The 21,645-nt window shown below is 52.8% G+C and overlaps 1 protein-coding gene and 8 non-coding genes across 9 annotated transcripts in view; 6 read left to right on the top strand and 3 right to left on the bottom strand.

Annotated features, from left to right (window-relative positions):
• LOC142818207 (uncharacterized) overlaps window positions 1–21,645 on the top strand; it is a 115,434-nt gene that overhangs the window by 54,036 nt on the left and 39,753 nt on the right.
• LOC142824528 (U5 spliceosomal RNA) lies at window positions 1,577–1,692 on the top strand. Its single transcript, XR_012899386.1, has one exon. It is a non-coding gene; the product is annotated as a U5 spliceosomal RNA (small nuclear RNA).
• Window positions 3,480–3,644, top strand: LOC142824501 (U1 spliceosomal RNA). The gene has a single exon (XR_012899361.1). It is a non-coding gene; the product is annotated as a U1 spliceosomal RNA (small nuclear RNA).
• TRNAS-AGA (transfer RNA serine (anticodon AGA)) lies at window positions 4,869–4,950 on the bottom strand. Its single transcript has one exon. It is a non-coding gene; the product is annotated as a tRNA-Ser (tRNA).
• TRNAS-AGA (transfer RNA serine (anticodon AGA)) lies at window positions 9,749–9,830 on the top strand. The gene has a single exon. It is a non-coding gene; the product is annotated as a tRNA-Ser (tRNA).
• On the bottom strand, window positions 10,856–10,928 carry TRNAF-GAA (transfer RNA phenylalanine (anticodon GAA)). The gene has a single exon. It is a non-coding gene; the product is annotated as a tRNA-Phe (tRNA).
• Window positions 12,900–12,972, top strand: TRNAK-CUU (transfer RNA lysine (anticodon CUU)). The gene has a single exon. It is a non-coding gene; the product is annotated as a tRNA-Lys (tRNA).
• On the bottom strand, window positions 13,814–13,895 carry TRNAS-AGA (transfer RNA serine (anticodon AGA)). The gene has a single exon. It is a non-coding gene; the product is annotated as a tRNA-Ser (tRNA).
• On the top strand, window positions 15,937–16,010 carry TRNAI-AAU (transfer RNA isoleucine (anticodon AAU)). The gene has a single exon. It is a non-coding gene; the product is annotated as a tRNA-Ile (tRNA).

Here is a 21,645-nt window from a genome sequence, read left to right as displayed (position 1 = left end):
CTATGCTGTTCCCGTTCGGGAAAAAGCCCTCTTGCGCAAATGTATTTGCACAAGAGGACCAGTGTAGACAGCTCAGGACTGTTTTGTGCAAAAAAGCCCCGATGGCGAAAATGGCGATCGGGTCTTTCTTGTGCAAAACCGCGTCTAGAGTGGCATGGACGCTTTTCTGCAAAAGGTGCTTTTGCACAAAAGTGTCCGTGCCAATCTAGATGCTCTTTTCTGCAAATGCTTTTAATGGAAAAACTTTTCCTTAAAATCATTTGCGGAAAATCATGCCAGTTTAGACGTAGCCACAGAGGCTACATCTACACTAGAAGTTTTCTCCTTAAAAAATATGTTAATGAGGGACTCAATTGCATGAGTCACCATCTCATTTGCATATTTTCTGCCAATGGGATTTTTGTGCAAAAACAAGCAGTGTGAACACTTTTTTGGCACAAAACCCCCTTTTCCCAAAAGATTCTTATGCCCCCCCAAAAGAGGTATATTGATCTTTCAGAAAAAGGGGGTTTTGTGCAAAAAGAAAACTTCCATACTGCTTGTTTTTGCACAACAACCCCAGCGCAAAATCAGTTTGCCAGAAAATATGCAAATAAGATAATGACTCATGCAAATGAGACCCTAATTAGCACCTTTTTTTGCTGAGAAAACTCGTTGTGTAGATAATGCAATAGAAGCACAGCGTGTCAGAGAATTGTTCCAGTGACGCTCCCAGACGAGGGGGTTACAAACCCCGCGCTAGACCCCGTGCCAGGGTTTCATCACCAGCGCGGCTGTTCCTGTTCTGTTCCGTGCTGTGAACGTTCCTGAGAAGGTTGGAACCAACCCAGCTCCTTTAGGGAGCGGAAACTCCTAGGGGCGGAGACTGAGGTGTTTAAACAGCGCGAGCAAACCGGGGGCAGTACCAGCCGGCCCAGGCGGGGGAGAATCGCACTCGGGTGTCCCAGGGTCTGGCTCGATCACAGCGGGTGGGCTACGGAGAAGGGCCGCGGGTGCAAGCTGCAGCGTTGGAGACTGGGGACAAGCCGCCGACTTTGCTGCCGCGGGGCGGGCTGGATCCTCTGTAGGCTCCGTGGCTGACCCACCCTCCCCCAGGGCAGTTCAGCGGCTCGTGCCCCGGCCCTTACACGCGGCAGCAACCAAATCCCCAAGCCCGCCTGCCCCTCCTGAGGGCAGCGTGGAGCCTGGCACTCCCAAGCTACTGGCCGAAGGGCCCGCGGGGAACCAGCACGCGGTCTGCGCCTGGAACAGTGGTGAGACCAGCAGCAGCTGCCCAGCCTGGCCCACGGCAGCGAGCTAGGGGCTGCAGCAACAGCTCGGAGATCTGGGCTCCTCCGTGCGCTCGGGTGTACCCAGGGGTGCTCATTTACATACCCACGATGCATTGCGCACAGTGATTCGCCATGGGGCAGAGTTTGCTCCTAAAGCCCCTGGCTCCCACGCAAAACTCGGGCTATCAGCGTGGCAGAGCAACAGGCTGCAGAAGGGGTGGGGATTTGCAGACGGTCCCGTGTAGCCACCGTGAGTTGAGAAACAGATGCCGATTTTCTGGCAGCGCCTCTGCAGCATCTGTGGTATATTCTGGTTTCTCTTCAAATTGTATAAATCTTTTGCCTTTTAGTAAAGATTTCTGTGGAGAGGAGCATTTATGAGTTTGCACTCAATTTTTTGAGGCTTCACTCCAGTGAAGCTACCCAATCATGTAAAAAAACAGAACTGAACTATTAGTTTTTGTAGTGAGACCTGTAGGTGCCTGTGTTTATTTGAAAATGTTGTTGTACCTTATGGTGTGCTACCTTTTTTTAATAGTAGTAGTTGTGTTAGTCTAGCCTAGCTAAAACAAAAAATAGAACTATGCAGTGCTAACAAGAGGGGCTATGTCTAGACTGGCATGATTTTCCAGAATGCTTTTGGTGGAAAAGAACTTTTGGCGGAAAAGCGTCCGTGCCAATCTAGACGCGCTTTTCCGCAAAAAAGCCCCGATCGCCATTTTCGCGATCGGGGCTTTTTGGGGAAAACAAATCTGGGCTGTCTACACTGGCCCTTTTGCTCAAAAGTTTTGCGCAGAAGGACTTTTGCCCAAACCGGAGCAGCATAGTATTTGCGCAAGAACACTGACAATCTTACGCGAGATCGTCAGTGCTTTTGCCTAAATTTAAGCTGCCAGTGTAGACAGCTGGCAAGTTTTTCTGGAAAAGCGGCTGATTTTCCGGAAAAACTGGCCAGTCTAGACACAGCCTTCCATTAAAAGCATGTGTGGAAAATCATGCCAGTCTAGACGTAGCCCAGGGATACAATCAAAAAAAGTGAACACCTATAAAAAAGACAAATCAAATTTCAGAACAGAGGAGAGATGGGAGGGGGGAGGTAAATGTCTGTGAGCTAATGATATTAGAGGTGATAATTGGGGAAGCTATCTTTGTACTGGGTAAGATAATGTATATAACTGGACAAATGTCTCAGATGCTTCGCCAAAGAATCAATGCACACAAAAGGGATATCAGACAGTATCACAAAGAAAAACAGTGTCTTGCCATTTCAACCAGAAATGGCATTGTCTCAACGATTTGATTACCTGCATACTGCTTGGCTACGTCTACACTGGCATGATTTTCCGAAAATGCTTTTAACAGAAAAGTTTTCCTTTAAAAGCATTTTCGGAAAAGCACATCTAGATTGGCAGGATGCTTTTCCGCAAAAGAACTTTTTGCAGAAAAGCGTCCGTGCCAATCTAGATGCGGTTTTCCACAAAAAAACCCTGATCACCATTTTCTACTGTGCTGTCTACACTGGCCCTTTTCCGGAACAGTTTTCCGGAAAAAGGATTTCTTACAGTAGATCGTCAGTGCTTTTCCGGAAATTCAAGGGGCCAGTGTAGACAGCTGGCAAGTTATTCCAGAAAAGCGGCTGATTTTCCTGAATAAGTGGCCAGTGTAGACACAGTCCGGATGCACCCGGCTCCGGAGGGCGACAGGCCCGGCTGGGCCAGGGGTGTCGGGGCGAGAGCGGAAGCCGCACGGACCCGGTGCCTCCCGAGTGGCGGCTCCTGCCCGAGCCAGCCCCTGCTGGGTGTGCGGCCCGCAGCCGGGGAAAGCGCCAGCGGGGTCGAGAGTCAGGGTGCAGCAGCGCCACCGGGCTCCTCGCCGCCGAAGCGGGGCTCAGGCCGGAGAGGGGAGAGAGTGCCGGGCCCAGGCAGAAAGTCAGGTGGGGGCATGTCCCAAGCGGAGAGGCGGAGCGGCTTGAGCACGTATGCAGATGTGGGCACGAGCGGAGACTTGTGGGAGCGGAAGCGGGCTGGCGAGCGGGGCCCACGTTGGGCAAGCGGGGCTCGATGTGGGTGTTGGGGGCGGCTTGGAGGCAGGGGCGGGCAGTAGGGGAGCATTTGGGGCACGGCAGTGTGGGTGCACGAGGTGGCATCCCCCATGATGTGAAAGAGTTTGGACGGTGGGGGGCAGGCGGTGGTTGTGCACGTGGAACTCATGCTTACCTGGTAGGGAAGATATCATGATCACAAAGGTGGTTTTCCCAGGGTGAGGCTCATCCATTGCACTGCAGTTGTGCTGATCCCTGTAATTTCCCCAAGTGTGGCAAACTTGACTGCATTATTTGTGGCAGCGAGGATCTGCGTTTGTGCTTTGTCCTGGCGCTTGCTGTGAAAAATAGACTGACAGATGACCAAGACAAATGGAGAGGGAATGTTGCTGCTTCTGTTTTCACTCCTTTTTTTCTCTGTGCCGAGCATTGCTAGTTTTCTGTGTTTTTCTCTGCTTGGTCCCTGTTCTATGCTCAGGCTTGGCTTGGCCCGGCCCACGGGGGGGCGGTTCTTTTCTTTTGCTTTTTCTGCCATCTCACGGGAAGCACATTGCTTTCCTAGGCCATTGATGCCCCTCTTCAGCCACCCTGCTCGCCTTACAGGAAGTTTCCCCTAACGGCCGGCCAGCTGGACAGAGACAGAGGCATGTTGTCTAGACGTACCCTTAAGGCTACGTCTACACTGGCACCCTTTTCCGGAAATGATTAAAACAGAACAGTTTTCCGTTATAAGTATTTCCGGAAAAAGCGCGTCTACTTTGGCAGGATGCTTTTCCGGAAAAGCACTTTTTCCGGAAAAGCGTCCATGGCCAATGTAGACGCGCTTTTCCGGAAAAAAGCACCGATCGCCATTTTCGCAATCAGGGCTTTCTTGCGGAAAAGACTACTGGGCTGTCTACACTGGCCCTTTTCCGGAACAGTTTTTCCGGAAAAGGACTTTTGCCCGAACAGGAGCAGCATAGTTTTTCCGGAAAAACACTGACAATTTTACAGTAGATCATCATTGCTTTTCCGGAAAAGCAAGTGGTCAAGCGGCCAGTGTAGACAGCTGGCAAGTTATTCTGGAAAAGCAGCTGCTTTTCCGGAATAAGTGGCCCAGTGTAGACACAGCCTTGGATTTGAAGTAACGCTCATATAATTTGTAGTCTATCACTGAGCTACTCTCCCTGATGTTTGCACTGTTAGGAGTTGAGAAGGGGACAAGAGGCTTTTGTAGCCCACACACCCCTGGGCCTGTCTCCATCACTTCTGCCTCTGCCAGGTGAAGGGAGGCCTCTGGGCCCAGCATCTTTCTACCCAGCCAGGGCTGGCTTTTGGGGAGAGGGAGGGGCCACTGGAGCTGCTTGGCCCCCTGGCAGTGTCCATGGGGAGCTGGCTCTGCTGAAAGCCAGACTGGTTTTCCTGTTGTTAGGCAGGACCCTGCAACCCATGTTCTCTCCTGCTTTTGTAGCCTCTGTTGCCTTCTGCAGGTGTCCCTTCTGACGGGACAGGCATGTTCTTCTCAGGGTTTGGGTACCATGTTGCCCTAGGAAGGGGTGTGGCCAAAACACAGACCTCACTGTGAGCAGAATTCAAACCTACGCAGGGAAACCCTATTGGGTTTCTAGTCCAACACCTTAACCACTCGGCCATCACAGCTCTAAATAACAGCAGCCCAGGAAAACTGGTAAATAATCTCAGTGCCCAGGCCTGACGTCACCTGACCCACAGAATTCACACGGCAAACCCTTTCAGCAGTCATGCAGAGGGGTCCTGGGCGCTCTGGTCTGAGGCTGCCTTAGAGGTGAGTTCAAGGGAAAACCTCACAAAGGAGATTCCAGGCAGCCAGGCCATGGGGGGTCTCTGAGATTGCCCCTGTCCCACCTGGCTGTTGCCATGGTTGCTCTGTGAGGTCACTGCCTCCAAGCCAATGAGCTGAGGTGCTGTAAAAGTTCCTTGTGATGTCACTGCTGCCTTGCAGGCTCATGTCCTGCCCCTGGCCAGCCCCTTGGCATGTGTGAGCTGCTTCCCCTCTTCCCCGTCACTCAGGGCTGGTTCTGGGGCTCAAGCAGGGAACATCAGAGGCTGCTCAGGGGGCCACATTGCTAGGCCAGGGGCCCTCCTGTGGGGCTGTGAGTGTTGCTGTCCCTGCTGAACGGACACGGCCATAGAGCCTCAGGAGGCTGCAGCGGTGGGAGACACGTCCCTGGATTCGGGAGGGAGACGAGATGTCAAGGCCCATGACTTGGAGCCAGCTGCCTATACCCATGGAAAGCTGATTTTCAGAGGGGTGTGATCAGCCCTTCCTGTGTATCTGGCTTCTTCAAAGGGGATTCATTAGGAGCTAAAAGTTGAAGAAGGGACATTTAGAAGGGTGAATTTCTTTCCCTGCCAGGCTTCTCTGTGTGCCCCAGTTGCCAGTGGCCTAATGGACAAGGCACTGGCCTCCTAAGGCAGGGATTGTCCCACCTGGGGTGACAGTTTCCTTTCACTGACAAAGAGTTTGCATTTCTCTGCTCTCTGAAATAGTTGGCAAGGATGCTCTGCAGTTACTGTCTCCTTCTCTGCAGAAGGTGTCCAGACTCCTCACTAGCTTGTGTTAGGTGCAGATCTGGCTCCTAAAACCCCAGGTATTCAAAGTCAGAATGAAGGGGCACATTTTACTCTAGAAGGCCCAGGAGTGACAGACAGCAAGAGGTGGATGTAGCAGAGCAGAGTCTGTCTGGAGACAAAGAGGAGTCTGAGGATGAGAAGGCCCATGAAAGGCAGAGACTCCAGAGGAGCACAGGGCTAGTTATTTGGTCTGGCAAAAGGACAGAAAATCCCCAGGCCCTGAGCATGGTGCGGGCAAAGCAGTTTGCCTGGTGGGGTTCGGGGCGTGGAGAAGCTGTGAAACTCTGTGAGTGGATAAGGTCCCTGGCTGAGCTGCGCCACCAGCCTCGTGTGCTACTCAAACTGTCCCACGTCCCCTTTTGTGTGTCTGTTGCGCTTCCAGCTTCTTTCCTCAGGCATGTTCATCCGGCAAAGACCCCAGCAGGGATCTTGTATCTTCCTTTGTGCGGCTCAGCCGCAGACACAGCCAGGGCTGGAAGGAAATTGCTGCACTTTGGGAGTCAAAGGTGTTGTCGGGGACCACAGAGCAGTTTCACCCAACAGCTTGAGGGGGGCACCATGGCTTAGCTTGCTCCTTCTAAACAGCAGATCCTGGGTTCAATTCCCAGTGGTTCCTTGTTGCTTCCTTTGCTCACATTTTCCCAGGTCCTTCTGGGACACAGAAGAGGCCTCCCCTGGCCACCCATGGAACTGCTGGGCTGTCTCAGAGCCTGAAAGGGGCTGTGGCTGCTGCTGACAGGGAAGAAGCTGGGAGGTAAGATGCTGATAGCAAGAGATTCCAGCTGCCTCTTTGCCCTGGGTCTCAGTGCACCATGCCAGCCAGCAGCCATCTTGACCAAATGTCAAACCAGCTGGACTAGCCAGCCCACATCACGGTGAGTCGCTAGTGGCCCTGTCAGAGAAGAGCCATTGGCAGCTGCAGAGACAGCCCTTCAGCTGCCGGACACGCCTTTCTAAAAGGGCTATTTGTGAGCTGTGTTTGGGTTGGCTGGCTAGTAAAATTGCTTAATGCATGAAACTAGTAATGCCAAGGTCTTGGGTTCAAGCCCTGTGGTGGCCACAGATACGTTTGCTGTGGTGACTGTTCTACCCCTGTCTCCCTCCTTTAGCTGCCTGCTATGGACAGGGAAAGAGAAACAGGCAAAAGACTGTGAGCTTTTCAGGAAATAGGCCAGAAAACTGGTAAGAGGAGGCTCCAGACTGCACAGACCCAGTGGCTAAAAGGGCCTTGGCCTGGCCGGCTTCCCCCAATAGCAGGAAAACTCTTCTCTTCCCTCTATTGTGGGGCTACTCATAGGCCTGCTGGCTCAGCTGTTTAGAGCTTGATGCTAATAATGCCCAGGTCACGGGTACAAGCCCCATGCAGACCCCACAACAGCCAAATTAGTTTTTTTTTGAGCTGCTCCCAACGAAAAGCGGTGAGAGGGAGCCCTTGGTTGTGGGACCCACTTGTGCCTGTTGCTCAGGGTTAAATAAGATCTCCCCCAGGAGGCTGCCTGTTCCCTTCCCACCTTGCATTCGCTGGGAATCAAATCAAGCCAGGGGCAGCAAACTCCAGGCACTGTCATTGTCTGGGCCACAGATACAGACCCTCTTGGAGCTGTGGTCCCAGGAGGAGTCTCTGCAGGCCCTGCAGTCCATGCGGAGGAATGCCGACATTTTTGGCCAAATGGCCAATGGCCTAGCAAAGAAAGGCCACCTCCCTTCTACCCCCACATCCTAGACCAAGTCAGAGACAAGATCAAGGAGTCACAGCAGAGGTATGTGTGGGAGGAACCAGATTACTGTGCAGGATCTCGGAGAGGATGAAGAGGGGTGAGAGGCAGCCCCCAGCTGCAGAACCCGTTTGTGCCTGTTTTTCAGGGTTCAAGTAAAACCTCAGTAAGGAGATTTGATGCTCCCTCTTTACATTGCATTGGCTGGGATTCAAACCCAAGTCAACTGCTTGGAAGGCAGCTATGCGCACCACTATACCACCAATGCCTGCCTTGGAAGTGTCTGGGAAAATAAGGCTAGCTGGAGGCAAGAGGGTGCCTGTGTGGTTTGGGTAAAGCAGAACTTCTTGGCCATTAGGCAAAGACCAGAAGTGGTGACGCTGGGGTAGTGGCTGCCCTGCACTCTTCATGGTTTAAGGAGCTGGGCGGAAGAGGAGTCCCAGAGGTTGTTGGGTGGGAGAGTAGAGTTTATCAGACTTTGGGCTGAGCTCTAGAGCAGCCAAGGGAGAGGTGGGGAAGTGACTTCTGGATACTCTGTGTGGCCCAGGGATGCGGACCAAGAGCCGTCCTTGTGTTTGTTGCTGTAAAGTGTTGTTTCTGGGTCCTTTGCCTAAGATCGAGCACGTCTGCCTTCCGGAGAGTCATGTCACAGGCACAAGCCCCCAGAGACCCCTTCAGGGACACATCACAGGACCAAGCAAGGGGCAGAAACACTGGGCACTGTCAGTGTCTGGGCCAGAGATAAAGACCCTCTTGGAGCTGTGATCCGAGGGGGAGTCTCTGCAGGCCCGGCAGTCCAGGAGGAGGAATGCAGACATTTATGAACATAAGAACATAAGAACGGCCGTACTGGGTCAGATCTAAGGTCCGTCTAGCCCAGTGTCCTGTCTGCCGACAGTGGCCAGCACCAGGTGCCCCAGAGGGGGTGGACCGAAGACAATGATCAAGCGATTTGTCTCCTGCCATCCGTCTCCAGCCTCTGACAAACAGAGGCCAGGGACACCATTTTATCCCCTGGCTAATAGCCTTTTATGGACCTAACCTCCATGAAATTATCTAACATATGGCCCAATGGCCGATGGCCTTGCAGAGAAAGGCCACCTCCCCCCTCCTGCATCCTAGACCAAGTCAGACCCAAGGTCAACGAATTGCGGGAGGGGTATGTGAGGGCCCGTGAGGGCAGGTCCCGCTCTGGGGAAGCACCGCAGCACTGTGCATACTGAGAGGAACTGGACCGAATCCCGGGGTGTGGGGAGCCCCTGTCTCCAGGGAGAGTTGTGGAGTCTGGGATGGAGACACCTGGGAAGCAGCAGCTGCAGCTTCAGGATGACAACGCTGATGACCTGCAGCTCCAGGAGACGCAGGAGGACTCCCAAACGTCTTCAGGCAGCGGGGAGGGAACATCAGGTGAGTGCTGGGAGGTTGCAACACCCAGGACATGTTGACACTTGCAGTCTCCTTCAGGAGAGGGATGCAAATGGAGACATTCAAAATTGTAAATGAAACCGAGATTTAAATATCCCGCGCTCTATTTGCATAATCGTGTCCGGGTGCTGTTTCAAAATATTATGAAATAAAAAACACCGTTTAGATGCAGTTATTTGGGGAGAAAACCCTTCTTCTGAAATAACCCTTAAACACTCCCCTCTGGTCTGGACCTAACAGCAGTGTCAGCGTTTGCTAGTCGGGGCTCTGGACAGCCCCTGCACAGAGGGAGATGGCAACTGCGGGACGCCCTGGCCAACTGTCCCAATGTCTCCCAGCAGAAAAGAAAACAAAAGAGGCCAATGCAAACAGCCCCCTGGCAGCCAGGGAGTCAGCACATCGGTGGGTGGGGCAGGGAGCTGGGGGCAGAGCTGGGCTCTAACTCGCTGGGTGACCTTGGCCCATTCAGTGAATATCTCCCTGTCTCCATGGCCCTGTCTGTACAGCAGGGACAGCAACACTCACAGGCCCCGCAGGAGGGAGCTAGTTTAATGCTTCACCCCAGGGCCCAGCAATGAGCCCCCAAGCTTGCCCTATTCTGGAGCCATTTTTGCTGTGTGTAATATGTGGGGTGGGTGAGGTCAGGCCTGGGCACTGGGATTATTTACCACTGTCCCTGATCCTGGAGCACTGCTGACTTCACAGCTGTGGTGGCCGAGTGGTTAAGGCGTTGGACTAGAAATCCAATAGGGTTTCCCTGCGCAGGTTCAAATCCTGCTCACAGTGAGGCCTGTGTTTTGGCCACGCCCTAACCAGGGCAACAAACTGCACAACCCCATAGACACTCTCCCTGTCCCCAGTCAATCCCTTTCTGTGCCTTCCGAGAGAGACACAGAGCATGGTGCCTCCTTATGGGTCCCTGGGCTCTAGGGAAACGCTCAGCTCCTGCAGCCTCTGCCCCTTGCCCAGCACCCCATGGCTCAGCCCTACCCCTGGGGGTTGCCCTGCTCCAGTGTGTGATAGGAGTTGAGTGAGAGGATGGAGCGTCTGGGCCTCCCCCAAAGGTCCATCCATGAAGGGCAGAAATGTTGGGGATATGATGTGGGTCACTCCTCCCGAGGCACACAGCCCCCCCATGTTGGGAGCAAAGGGTCTAGAGAAGTATTGGGGGGAGGGGGGTCTTGTTCCCTGCTCTTGCTCTGCCTTGGGCAAAGAATTAGTAACAGAATATTTGTCCAAGTTTATGTACAGAAAAAAACTGACCAGCATGTTTCTCTTTCTGTGGGGTAGTGGTTATCGTGTTTGCTTAATGTGCAAAAGGCTCCTGGTTCAAAGCCAAGCAGAAAGTGGGAACAGGGGTTTCTGCTGCTATTTGTGTCTCCCCAGGTAAACACAGCCCCTGCTGCTTGGGGATAAGCCCAACTCCCAGGTTGAGTAAAGCAAGGAACAGCAGGAGCCCTGTCCTAGAAAGGAAGGGGCCAGTGTGTGTGAGTGCATGGCCCAGACAGACAGCCCCAGGGTGCAAGGACATCTCTAGTGGTCCTGGGGGGGGGAGACATGGGTGCTAGCAACATGCTCATGTGGTGCCGTGTTCCAGCACTGCCAACAGGGAGTGTTGTTTGTGGTGTCACCTGATTCCCCCCAACAGTAGCCCTTGTGCCTGCCCTGTGGCAGGATAGAGACCCAGGGCCAAGAGAAAGCAGGAAGAGCCCCAGGATGCAGCTCATCTCCCCTTTTCTCCTGCAGTGCAGGTTGTGATAACAGCTCCAAGCAAAACCATCAACTTGAAGTAATTAGCCCCTATTGGAGCATGCCAAAGCCTGGGATTGAACCAGGGACCTTTAGATCTTCAGTCTAACGCTCTCCCCACTGAGCTACTTTGGCTGTGATAAGAGCCCTGTGTGGCCTGTAATTCTCTGTCCAGGATGTTTGGCCGCATGTCGTCATGCCCTGCCCAGGAAGGCCAGACTGGCCTTTCCACAGCGCCCCTCCCCCACAGCCCAGAGCCAAGGGTCCCTCTACGCCAGGCCTGGGCAATACAGGCCAGCGGGCTGGATCCAGCCCATGAAGCCACCCAACATGGCAGCAAGAAGCCTCAGGCAGATTCCCTGCTCGCCCTGCCCCCACGCACAGCTGAGAGAAGGGGCTGCTGGGCCCTTTGTGTGTCTCAGCTGTAGAGGAAAAGGCTTCAGGCCTAGTCCCTGCTCCCAGCTTGTGTGTGGCCAATGGGAGCTGCCTGCTTGAAGCCCTGGCCAGTCCCCACAAGCTCTTATTCACCCAGGCGTGTGACCTGTGCTCTCTGCGCAGGGAAGGGGCTGCCTGAGAAATGTGCTTGGCTGCTGGGAGTGTCTCCCAGCCAGAGCCTGCCTCTGGCACCCCAGCCCCTCCCCTCCCTCAGCCACTGGCCCTCCTGTGATGGAAAAGGGCAAAGACCAGACAGATTTCATTAATACAGATGAGGCTGGTTTCCCTGACTGGGAACTGAACCAAGGCCTCAGTAGTTAAAATGCTGAATCCTAGTCACTAGACCATCACGGACACATGAACGTGAGTCTCTCCTTAACTACCCTTGCCTTTCACTGGCCACTTTCTGTCCCCTTCAGGATGAGGCTCCATTTTCCATTGGCCAGAGGGGACAAGAACAGAAACCAAACAGAACATCAGAACAGCCAGACTGGGCCATGCCAGTTGCCAAACTAGCCCAGGATCCTGTCTCACAACAGCAGCCGATTTCATTGTCCCGAGGGAATCCTCAGGACAGACAGTTATGAAATGATCCCTCCCGTCGCCCATTCCCAGCTTCTGGAATTCACCAGCTAGGGACACCTGCCCTGTCCATCCTGGTTAAATGCCATTGATTATGGCTGCCAGGGCTCCCAAAGTTGAGTAGCTCTGCATTAAGGGTTCTTATTAATGTCAAGAACCTCAAGCAATGTAAAGCCAGATTATGATGGAACTGGAAAGGAAAATGTTTACACTAGAAGGAACTTTTTCCAAGGGGGCACTTGGAGTTGAGATAAGGACCAGTTGATCTGCAGTCAAAGACTCTACCACTGAGCTACACCCCCATGGAAGTTAGCATCAGCAGCCAGTGTTGGGAACTGAGCAGGGAACAAGAGGCTTTTGTGTAACACACAACCCAGGTGCTACCCTTGGGCTTGGTCTGCACACTGAGCAGGCAGGTGGGAGGGGTCTGATGCTGTCACATATGCAAGGCAAGTCACTCACCTGGCCCCTGGGGGGGGACGGGGGATTTGTATATTTTAGGAAGGGTCCTGGCTCCCAGCCACGCACCTTGGCAGAAAGACCAATGGCCCCTGCACAAAGTGCATTGTGGGAATAAGAGTTGGGGCAGCAGGAAAGAGGCCGGCCCCTCAGCATCAGGGCACAGGCAGGAGAAGATGGGAGTGAATCCTGCTACCTCTGCCATGGCTTGGCCCAGGAGGGCTGGTGTCTAGCAGCTTTTCACCCCAGCTTTGTGGGAGGCCAAGTAGGAAGGGGCCTCTGGAGGCTCATAGCCCCCTGGTCTGCTGTGTCTGTGGAAAGGGGGGAGAGGACACATACCTCTCACTGGGGAACAGGGCGCATGGATCCCACTCGTTCCTGCAGAAAATGAAACAGGCTGAGCATTTTGCAGAGAACAGGCCAGAGCCCTTCTCCTGTCCCTGGAGAGATGGAAATGGGGCCGTTCCTTGTGGGGAAAGAAGTGGGTGTGTCGGGAGTGGGGTTCGAGTTCAAACCTCTCCACAGACCAGAACCCCACATTAGGGGCAAGAAAGAGCCTTGAGGCAGGCAGTGGAGAACACTTGGCTCCTGTTACCGTGAGATGGGATATTAGGAATCTTTTCCCACACAGCCTGGCTAGCTCAGTTGGTAGAGCGTGAGACTCTTAATCTCAGAGTCATGGGTTCAAGCCCCATGCTGGGCGGTGCCCTTCCTTAACTCACATTCTCAGCCTGTGAGCAATTGGCTCTCATTTTTCACCAGGGTTTTAGAAAGAAAAAGTCTAGTCCTGGGGTCCAGCTTTAGTAGAACCAAAGAGAGAACCAACTGCAATTTCCATCTTCTGAGGGGAAGGGAAGAGGATTTTCTTCTCCTCAGTTCTAGCCACATCAGCCCGGGGGGAGAAAAAATAACCCTCCGCCCGCTGATTGTCCCCTGTCAGCTTCTGTAGCTTCACCTCCTTCCACAGCAGCTCCAGCTTTGAGCTACTTTTGTGTGTAGGTTGAGCTACTTTTGGGTTCAAGCCCCATGCTGGGTGGCGCCCTTCCTTAACTCCCAGACTCTGGTGCTGATCATGCAATAGAAGCACATTATGTTTAAACAGCTGCCATGTGAATGTACTTGAAAGTCACGAGGATCAATGATCTGTGTGAAAGGCAGGTGGCCAGTAATTAGAGCCCCTTGTATGTTGTGTGCACAAAGGAAGGTAGGAATGTGCACCGGGTAGTCTGATAATGGTGTTTAGTGAAAAGTAATAGGTGTAACGGCGTTGCGCAGGAGGGTTATTCTTGCGCAAGAAGGGGCAGTGTAGATGCTCCTTCTGGTGCAAGAGTCTCTTCTGAAAAAAGTGGTGGCTCATTAGCTATGCAAATGAGGCTCAGCAATATTCTACACTTAGCCTCATTTGCATATTACTCATGCAAGAAGCTACAAGTGTAGACATAGCCCATGTGTCCCTTCTGCTGGGACAGGCACGTTCTTCTCAGGAGTCTCATAGTTTGGGTACCTTGTTGCCCTAGGAAGGGGTGTGACCAAAACACAAACCTCACTGTGAGCAGGATTTGAACCTGCACAGGGAAACCTTATTGGATTTCTAGTCCAACATTTTAACCACTCGGCCATCACAGCTCTGAGTCTTAGTAGCTCAGGGAAACTGGTAAATAATTCCAGTGCCCAGGCCTGACGTCACCTGTCAGAATTCACACAGCAAACCATTTCAACGGTCATGCAGAGGGGTCCTGGCTGCTCTGGTCTGAGGCTGCCTTGGAGGTGAGTTCTGCTTCCAGGTCTCCCTCCTCCTCCTTGGTCTTCTCCCTTCCTTTCCCTTTTCCTCCTTCTTCCTCTTCTCGTTTCCCCTTTTCCTTCTTCTTATCTATATAGTGATAATTTAGTCCTGCTTAACCAATTATTTTAGTATAATGTTACTAACCAAAGCTAACATACTATTATGATTTACCTAACCAATCATACTGCACCGCCTTTGTTGATTTTCCCCCAGCAACATTAATGATACAGTCGACAGAAACAGTTACAAACCAGACAGTGATCCCACAGACAAACAATAGGAAAGTGAGGATGATAATCATAGAATGCCAATTGCACAAACACAACTATTGCTAAGCAGTTTTTTTTCTGAACAAATGCTGTTAACTAAGTTCTCTCTACCCACCCTTGGATCTGTTTCTTACTTGGTGACGGTGGGGTCAATAGGATCAGACCCCCTGGTCACAGCCTAGTGTGACCCTATTGAAATGCCATTTAGGTGGAACATGAGCTCAGGCATTATAATTAATTGCTGCCACTCTGCCTGCAGAAGGTTTTAGTTTAGATCTGCCAAATAGCTAGAGGCCTTCCAATGGACACACGTTGTTACAGAGAACAATTCCAAGCATAAGACACCAGAACCCACAAGCACAGTCAACACAAGTGCAAAGGGACTCAACCCTTCAGTCTTCTGACCCAAAGTCAGATGCCTTTTCTTTTAGGCCACACAGTCCTGTTTAGGAATGGACATTTCAAAGTGTGTAAGAAGGGAGCAGTCTAGCTAGCCAAAGCCGGTTGTTCTGCCAAAGCCGGTTGGGTGGGGAGGGGCTGGTTATGGGGAGGCAGAGCCCTGTGCCTGTCTCAGGGCATCCCAGGGAGGCTCCTTGCAGCCCAGGAGAAGAAGGGGGCTCTGGGTGGAAGGAAACAAGCAAAGCTGGTCCCAGTGGCCATGAGCCAGAACTCCAGTTCAGCCTAATTGAATCACTACTGGCTCATGTAGGTTCCATGGGCTGTCTCTCGACGGGCCAGTTTTTCCGGAAAATCAGCTGCTTTTCCGGAAAAACTTGCCAGCTGTCAACACTGGCCGCTTGAATTTCTGCAAAAGCGCTGACTCCCTACGGTAAGAAATCAGTGCTTTTTGCGGAAATACTGTGCTGCTCCCATTCGGGCAAAAGTCTTTTTCCAAAAGACTTTTGTGCAAAAGGGCCAGTGTAGACAGCAGAGATTTCTTTTTTGCAAAAAATCCCTCCAACTTTATGAGCTTTGGGCTCCTTATCTGCAGGCTCCCCAGAGAGAGAGTTCTGTGCCTCCTGCTGGGTGTCTGATGCCCCTGGAGCTCAGTCTGATGCTATGGTCTGCCTGGCTGAGATGGGCTGGGCCCTAAAACGTAACCTGCCTGGAGCTTGCTGCTTACCCTTGTGGTCTCTTGTGTGGTCCCCAGGAGCTGCCAGGTTCTGACTCTTGCCCCCTGGCGCTAGCAGGTGCCCCCCCCCCCCCAAAACAATCTTTTAAATGGGTCTTTCTGGTCCCTCTCAGGGTGTTTTTCTCCTCAGCAGCAGCGCACAAGAGACAAGCTGTTGCCAGTGGCCCTGCAAGACAAGATGAGCTTTGCCTGCCCCCCTCAGCCTGACTCGCTACTTGGCCCCATTCCTGCCTCTCTTCCCAGTGGCCGAAAGGGGCTGCGGCTGCTGCCGACAGGGAAGAAGCTGGGAGGCAAGGTGCTGGCAGCAAGAGATTCCAGCTGCTTCTTTGCCCTGGGTCTCAGTGCACCATGCCGGCCGCCAGCCACCTTGACCAAACCTCAAAGCATCTGGACTAGTGAGCCCAAATCACAGTGAGTTGCTAGTGGCCCTGTCAGAGACGAGGCGCCTTTCTGAAAGGGCCATTTGTGAGCTCAGCTTCTGAAGGCCAGCTAGCTCAGTTGGTTAGAGCGTGGTGCTAATAACGCCAAGGGCATGGGTTCAAGCCCTATGCTGGCCATGTGATTGTTTGCTGTGGTGACTACTCCCCTCCCCCCCCCCCCCCGACACACACTTTAGCTGCCTGCTATGGACAGGGAAGCAGAAACAGGCAAAAGGCTGAGAGCTTTGCAGGACTGAGGCCAGAGAACTGGTAGGAGGAGGATCCAGTCTGCACAGACCCAGTGGCTAAAAGGGTCTGGCCAGCTTTCCCCTAATGGCAGGGAAAACTCTTCTCTTCCCTCCATTGTCCCCAGTGGGGTGACCTGATCCCAAATTCCTGCTGCTGCAGTGGCTGGCCCAAGGCTCCTCCAGCCCAAGCCACAGAGGGAGGCTCCATATGTCCAGGTGATGGGACCATGTGCCCAGCCCACAGTGCTGCTGCCAACCACCTGGTCACCTGCTTCAGTGGCCCAGCAGCCCCTCCCCCGAACCTGCTCCTGCTCATGGCCCCCCTGAACCCACCCAGGCTCCTGCTCCTCTGACTCTGCACTAGCCAGCCCACATCTCAGTGAGTCGCCCGTGGCCCCATCAGAGACGAGCTCATGGCAGCGGCAGAGACGTCCCTGCAGCTGCCTGTGGGGTCTTTCCCAAAGGGCCCCTCGTGGGCTGCTGGCTCAGCTGTTTAGAGCTTGATGCTGATAACGCCCAGGTCGTGGGTGCAAGCCCCATGCTGGCCACAGGGGTGTCTGGTTTGGTGACCTGCCTTTGTGTAGCTGCCTGCTATGGACAGGGAAGGAGAAAGAAGCCCTGGGAGGTGAAGCAGCGGGAGGGAAGCAAGGAGCAGAGTGTCAGCTGCCAGCCCAGAGTCACAGGTGCCCTCTGCCTCCTGGGACCGCCCCTCCCTGAGCCGCCAGCCCCCTGTCTCTCACCGTGCGCCCCTTGGGGAGTCCACTCGCTCTGGGCTCCGGGGGCCTCCCGCTCCCACAGGGAATGACACAGCCCTGTGCCCTCGCCCAGAGCCACTCCCAGCCCGTGTGAAACAGGAGGGTTCATTGAGCGTCTGACACAGCACAGGGACCCAGGCAGGCAGCAGGGGCTGCGGGTGGGGAGTGAGGGCACCAGAGGGGGCAGGGAAACAAGTAGCACCAAGACTCTTGCCACCAGGGTCTGGCCACCTGACTCCCTGCCCAGGCTGCTGGGCCCCCGACCACTTCAGCTGCCAGGTCAGCCCGGGAGCTAAGGCAGGAATGGGGGGAAGGAGCCAGTCAAACTGCAGGTGGCAGGAAACACCAGTCGCGCCTTCCTGGGCCGGGCACGACGGCATCATGTTAGTGACACGGCTGCCAGACATCCCGGACAGTTAATAACCAGCTAGAGGGGTTTATGGGTAGCTCAGTGTGGGGAGCCTAAGATGAAATATTTAAAGGTCCCTGGTTCAATCCCAGGCTTTGCCATGTCTCTCGGTGCAGCAGGGCCTCTCTGGTCCCCTTGCCGTGTTAGTGCCCTGTGACATCCCCTCATCCACCTTAGCCACAGCCCAGCATTGGAAACTCCCGTCCATCTGATTAATCCCCTTCGCTTCCAACCCTCCCTCAGAGTCCTTGCTTCCTTGGCTAAAGTCCCCTCCCTTGTGTGTGTGGCTGGCAGGGGTTACTAGATGGATCCATTCACATGTAGCTTCACTGAAATCCCCCTTGTTGGCCTGCGCCCAGGTCAGTCCGTGTCACTGGCTCAGGGGTTTCTCCCCCCAGTACGCTGCAGAGAAAGCCCTTGTGTGTGAAAGGGCCTCAGGGAGCCCAGAAACCAAGTTAAAAATGAACCAAAAGGAAACATTTTTGTACCCAGTGGAACTCCTTGCCAGAGGATGTTGTGAAGGTGAAATCTACAAGGAGGTCTAAAACAGAACTGGATAATTTAATGCAGGAAAAGTCAATCACTGGCATTTAACCAGGATGGACAGGGCAGGTGTCCCTAGCTGGTGTATTCTAGAAGCTGGGAATGGGTGACAGGAGGGATCACTTAATAACTGTCTGTCCTGAGGATTCCCTCGGGACAATGAAATCGGCTGCTGTCGTGAGACAGGATCCTGGGCTCGTTGGGCAACTCACATGACTCAGTCTGGCTGCTTTGATGTTCTGTTTGGTTTCTGTTCTTGTCGCCTCTGGGCAAGGGAGAATGGACCTGCCCCCCATCCTGAAGTGGACAGAAAATGGCCTGTGAAAGGCTGGTGTAGGTGAGCAAAAAGTCATGTTTCACGTGTCCCTGATGGTCTAGTGGTTAGGATCCAACACGCTCACTACTGTGGCCTGGGTTCAATTCCCAGTCAGGGAAACCAGCCTACAGTTTTGTTACCAGATTTGCCCAATACTCTGGGGTATGCTCATTTATCAGGGTTACCCTTATGGGACTGGGGGAAGGTTAACAGTTCTATCAGTGTGCTGTTGGTGCTTACTTGGGCTCTCATATGGAGCTGAATTCTCCCTGCTGCCAATTCCCCCTCCCACTGGAGCTCTCCTGCAGGAACTAGGTTCCTCAGGATGGGGTTCTTCCCACCTTAGCAACACACACAGACACTCACCCCCACTAACAGAGCACGTCTGAGAGGACTGGGTACTCAGCACTCACAAGCTGACCCCCTCATATGTCCCTGGACTCAGCTGGCTGGGTTTCACAGCAATGCCACACTGCACCCTCATGTGCCTTTGGACTCCGTGGGCTGGATTAAACAGCACTTTAAGCTGCCATCCTCATAAGCCCCCAGGTTCAGCACCCCTTATCCCCACTTTCACACCACAGTCATTCACAGGTAAACCACACGATGAGCAAACCCCACAGGATTTTGGGCACTACAGGGATCTTTTGCTTGGGTACAAGAAGCGTTGTTGCAGAGCGAATGGGGAAGCCAAAACAACACCCCTTAAGGAAGAGTGAGCAAAAGAGAAAGAAAGAGAGAGAAGCAACCAGCTTAACAATGAAAGTGATTTATTTCTGAGTAGTGAATAGATATCAAACAGTTACAATATTAAATCTAACAATTACAATATTAAATCTAAATTGAAGCTGCTTACAAATGTTAGGTAACCATATAACAGTTTACACAGGGCAGAGTCAGGAGGCTATGCTTAGAGAGATAGTTGAGAGAGAGAGAAAGAGAGAGAGAGAGAGAGAGACACCTCACCACTCCACGGAGCTTGCACTGATCGGGGTTCCCAGATGATGATGGTAGCCGGGGGTCCAGAGGGCAGGAGAAAAGCAGGACAGAGCCCCCAGCACGATCAGACAGGAGATGAAGAAGTCTCAATGGAACTGATGCAGTTTAAGTCCAGGTATCAGAACAGTTTTCTTGGGGCAAGGATAGGAGTTTTATAGGGATAGTTCAAAGAGAAAGAGGGGAGACAATAGAGACTGATCACACCTGGTTATGGGGGATGTTCCTTGAACGAGCTCACAATGCAACTTGGCAGTTTCAGTATTTTAGATGTCAATAGGATCGTTACTAGAATTGGTCTGATAATGACTAATTTGGGTGTGAGCAGGCCTAGGTTCATTAGCATCTGGAGCAGGGATTTCCCATCAGGCAGTGCTTCTCTGCTTTCGGTGTCCCATAGTTCAGTGCGGTTCCTGCCTTGGAAGAGCTGCTCTCCATTCTGTATGCTAATGAGATGTCCCTCTGTTCCATCTTTAATGTAAATGAGGCTGGGGTGTTTCCTTAATTGTATCACCCTTGTCTGAAGCAGTTTAGGTGTGTCTTCCCTGGCCTTTTCTTTGCTTTGTCTTTGATTCTAGCAGAGGCCTGAGGGAGGGGGATGGTTTTCCATGAGTATCACTCCCTGACTCCCCAAGAGCACAAGGCTGACAGGCGACCATGTTCTGGTTCCCCAATAATCACAGAACTGGTGGGTAACAGTTTCATGTGACAACTTACTAGTCTCTTTTCTCACCTCAGTGTCACATGTGACAGCAGCTGTGACCCAAGAGGTTATATCAGGCTCCTTCCCACCTCCCTGGCACTGCTAAGACAACACTTGCCATTTTCAGAAGGGGTGGAGCTGGGTGACTCTAACTGCCCCTCCTCTCTCCCATGTGGGCAGCCCTGCAGGAAGCTCTGTGGCACACACAGCACTAGCCCAGCGCAGTGTCAGGTCGGCACAAGATCCATTGGTTCAGTTTGGTTGTTGAAGGAGACAACCCAGAACTGGCTCCAGCCCCCACTCAGTAACCGGGGGAAATGACCCACCAGGCCTGGGCCCCTCGGAGAGGCAACGATTCCCCACTGGCCAGGGCAGAGCCTCCCTCTCACACAGTCCTGGAGCCTTCTCCCCCTGGTCCTGCCTCCCCCTTCACTCAGCTCTCACTGCTCGGTGCTGCCAGGGAGGGGCCTCGCTGCTCGTCAGTGTTCCTGTTCCAGGAGCAGGTGAGTTTTGTCTTGTGCCCCAATATTGAGGTCGTGTGTCTCTGTTCGGGGGTGAGCCCCCCGCGGCGCCTGCCAGTTACTAACAAATATCTTAGCTACACGTTATGGGAGAAAGACACTAACCCAAGGGATAATTAACACTGGGCTGCGGCTAATCTCTGCCTCCCGCAGGGCCACTAGGGAACAGATGGGGGACAAGGCATGAGGCAGATCCAAGGGTCTGGCTAAATCCAGAGTGAGAAGCAAATGGAAAAAGACCCAGCAGCAGGTGAGAGAAAAGCATGAAAACATCAGGATCAGGACCAGAGCAGTTCAGCTATGTCTACATTGGCAAGATTTTGCGAAAGATCTTGCCGCCTGTCTACACTGGCTGCGAGTATTTGCGTCAGAACACTGAGTTTGTAACGTACAATATCAGTGGTTCTTGCGCAAACACTCTGACGCGCCCACTCACGGATAAGCCCTCTTGTCAAGTATTCTTGCGCAAGAGGGCCAGTGTAGACAGCAACGTTAATTTCTTGTGCAACAAAGCCCAATGGCTAAAATGGCCATCGAACCATCGGAGCTTTCTTAAACAAGAGAGCATCCACACTGGCCCCGACTTTGAAGTAGGAATAAGACCCTCCGGAAAAGGGCACTTTTTCCGGAGGATCGGGGCCAGTGTAGACGCTCTTTTCCGGCTTTTTTAAAAGCCGGAAAAAAGCGGCAGACATTTTTATTTAAATGCCGCGGGGGATATTTAAATCCCCCGCGGATTTCCCTACGACGACTGGTGAAATTTACATGCCCGTTCCGGAAAAGGGGCCAGTGTAGACGAGCCCCTGCTGTTTCTTCCTGAAACTGCAGTTCCTGGGGCTCCTCTAAGTCAGTGGTAACAAACTGCCAGTCCTCAGACCAGCAAGGGGCCAAGAACCCCTGCCTGCTGGGCAGAGGTGGAAAGTAATAAAGTAGAAATACTTGATCACACTACTCAAAACCTTTTTTGGGTATTTGTACTTTACTCAAGTAATTTATTTTGGTCACACTTTGATTTTTATTCAAGTTATTTTATTTTTTTAGACAATATTGTACTTTTTACTCCACTCCCATTTCCAGAGGCGCTGGGTTACTCACGACTCGCATCGTTCTGATTTGCTAAAGCCCAGCTGCATGTGCAAGCACCAGGCATCCAAAAAACAGCCAATCCACAAGCACAATGCCCCTGCCAAGGAAGAAGCCTTTTAATAGCTGCTCCAACACCTTGTCATTCAAACCCAGTATCCCTGCAGGCCCTGCCAGCCTGAGACCTGAGCGAGCAGGG

This window comes from Pelodiscus sinensis, unplaced genomic scaffold (genome assembly GCF_049634645.1).
Source record: "Pelodiscus sinensis isolate JC-2024 unplaced genomic scaffold, ASM4963464v1 ctg35, whole genome shotgun sequence".
Taxonomy (NCBI): Eukaryota; Metazoa; Chordata; order Testudines; family Trionychidae; genus Pelodiscus; species Pelodiscus sinensis.
This window is presented reverse-complemented; position numbering and strand designations above follow the sequence as displayed.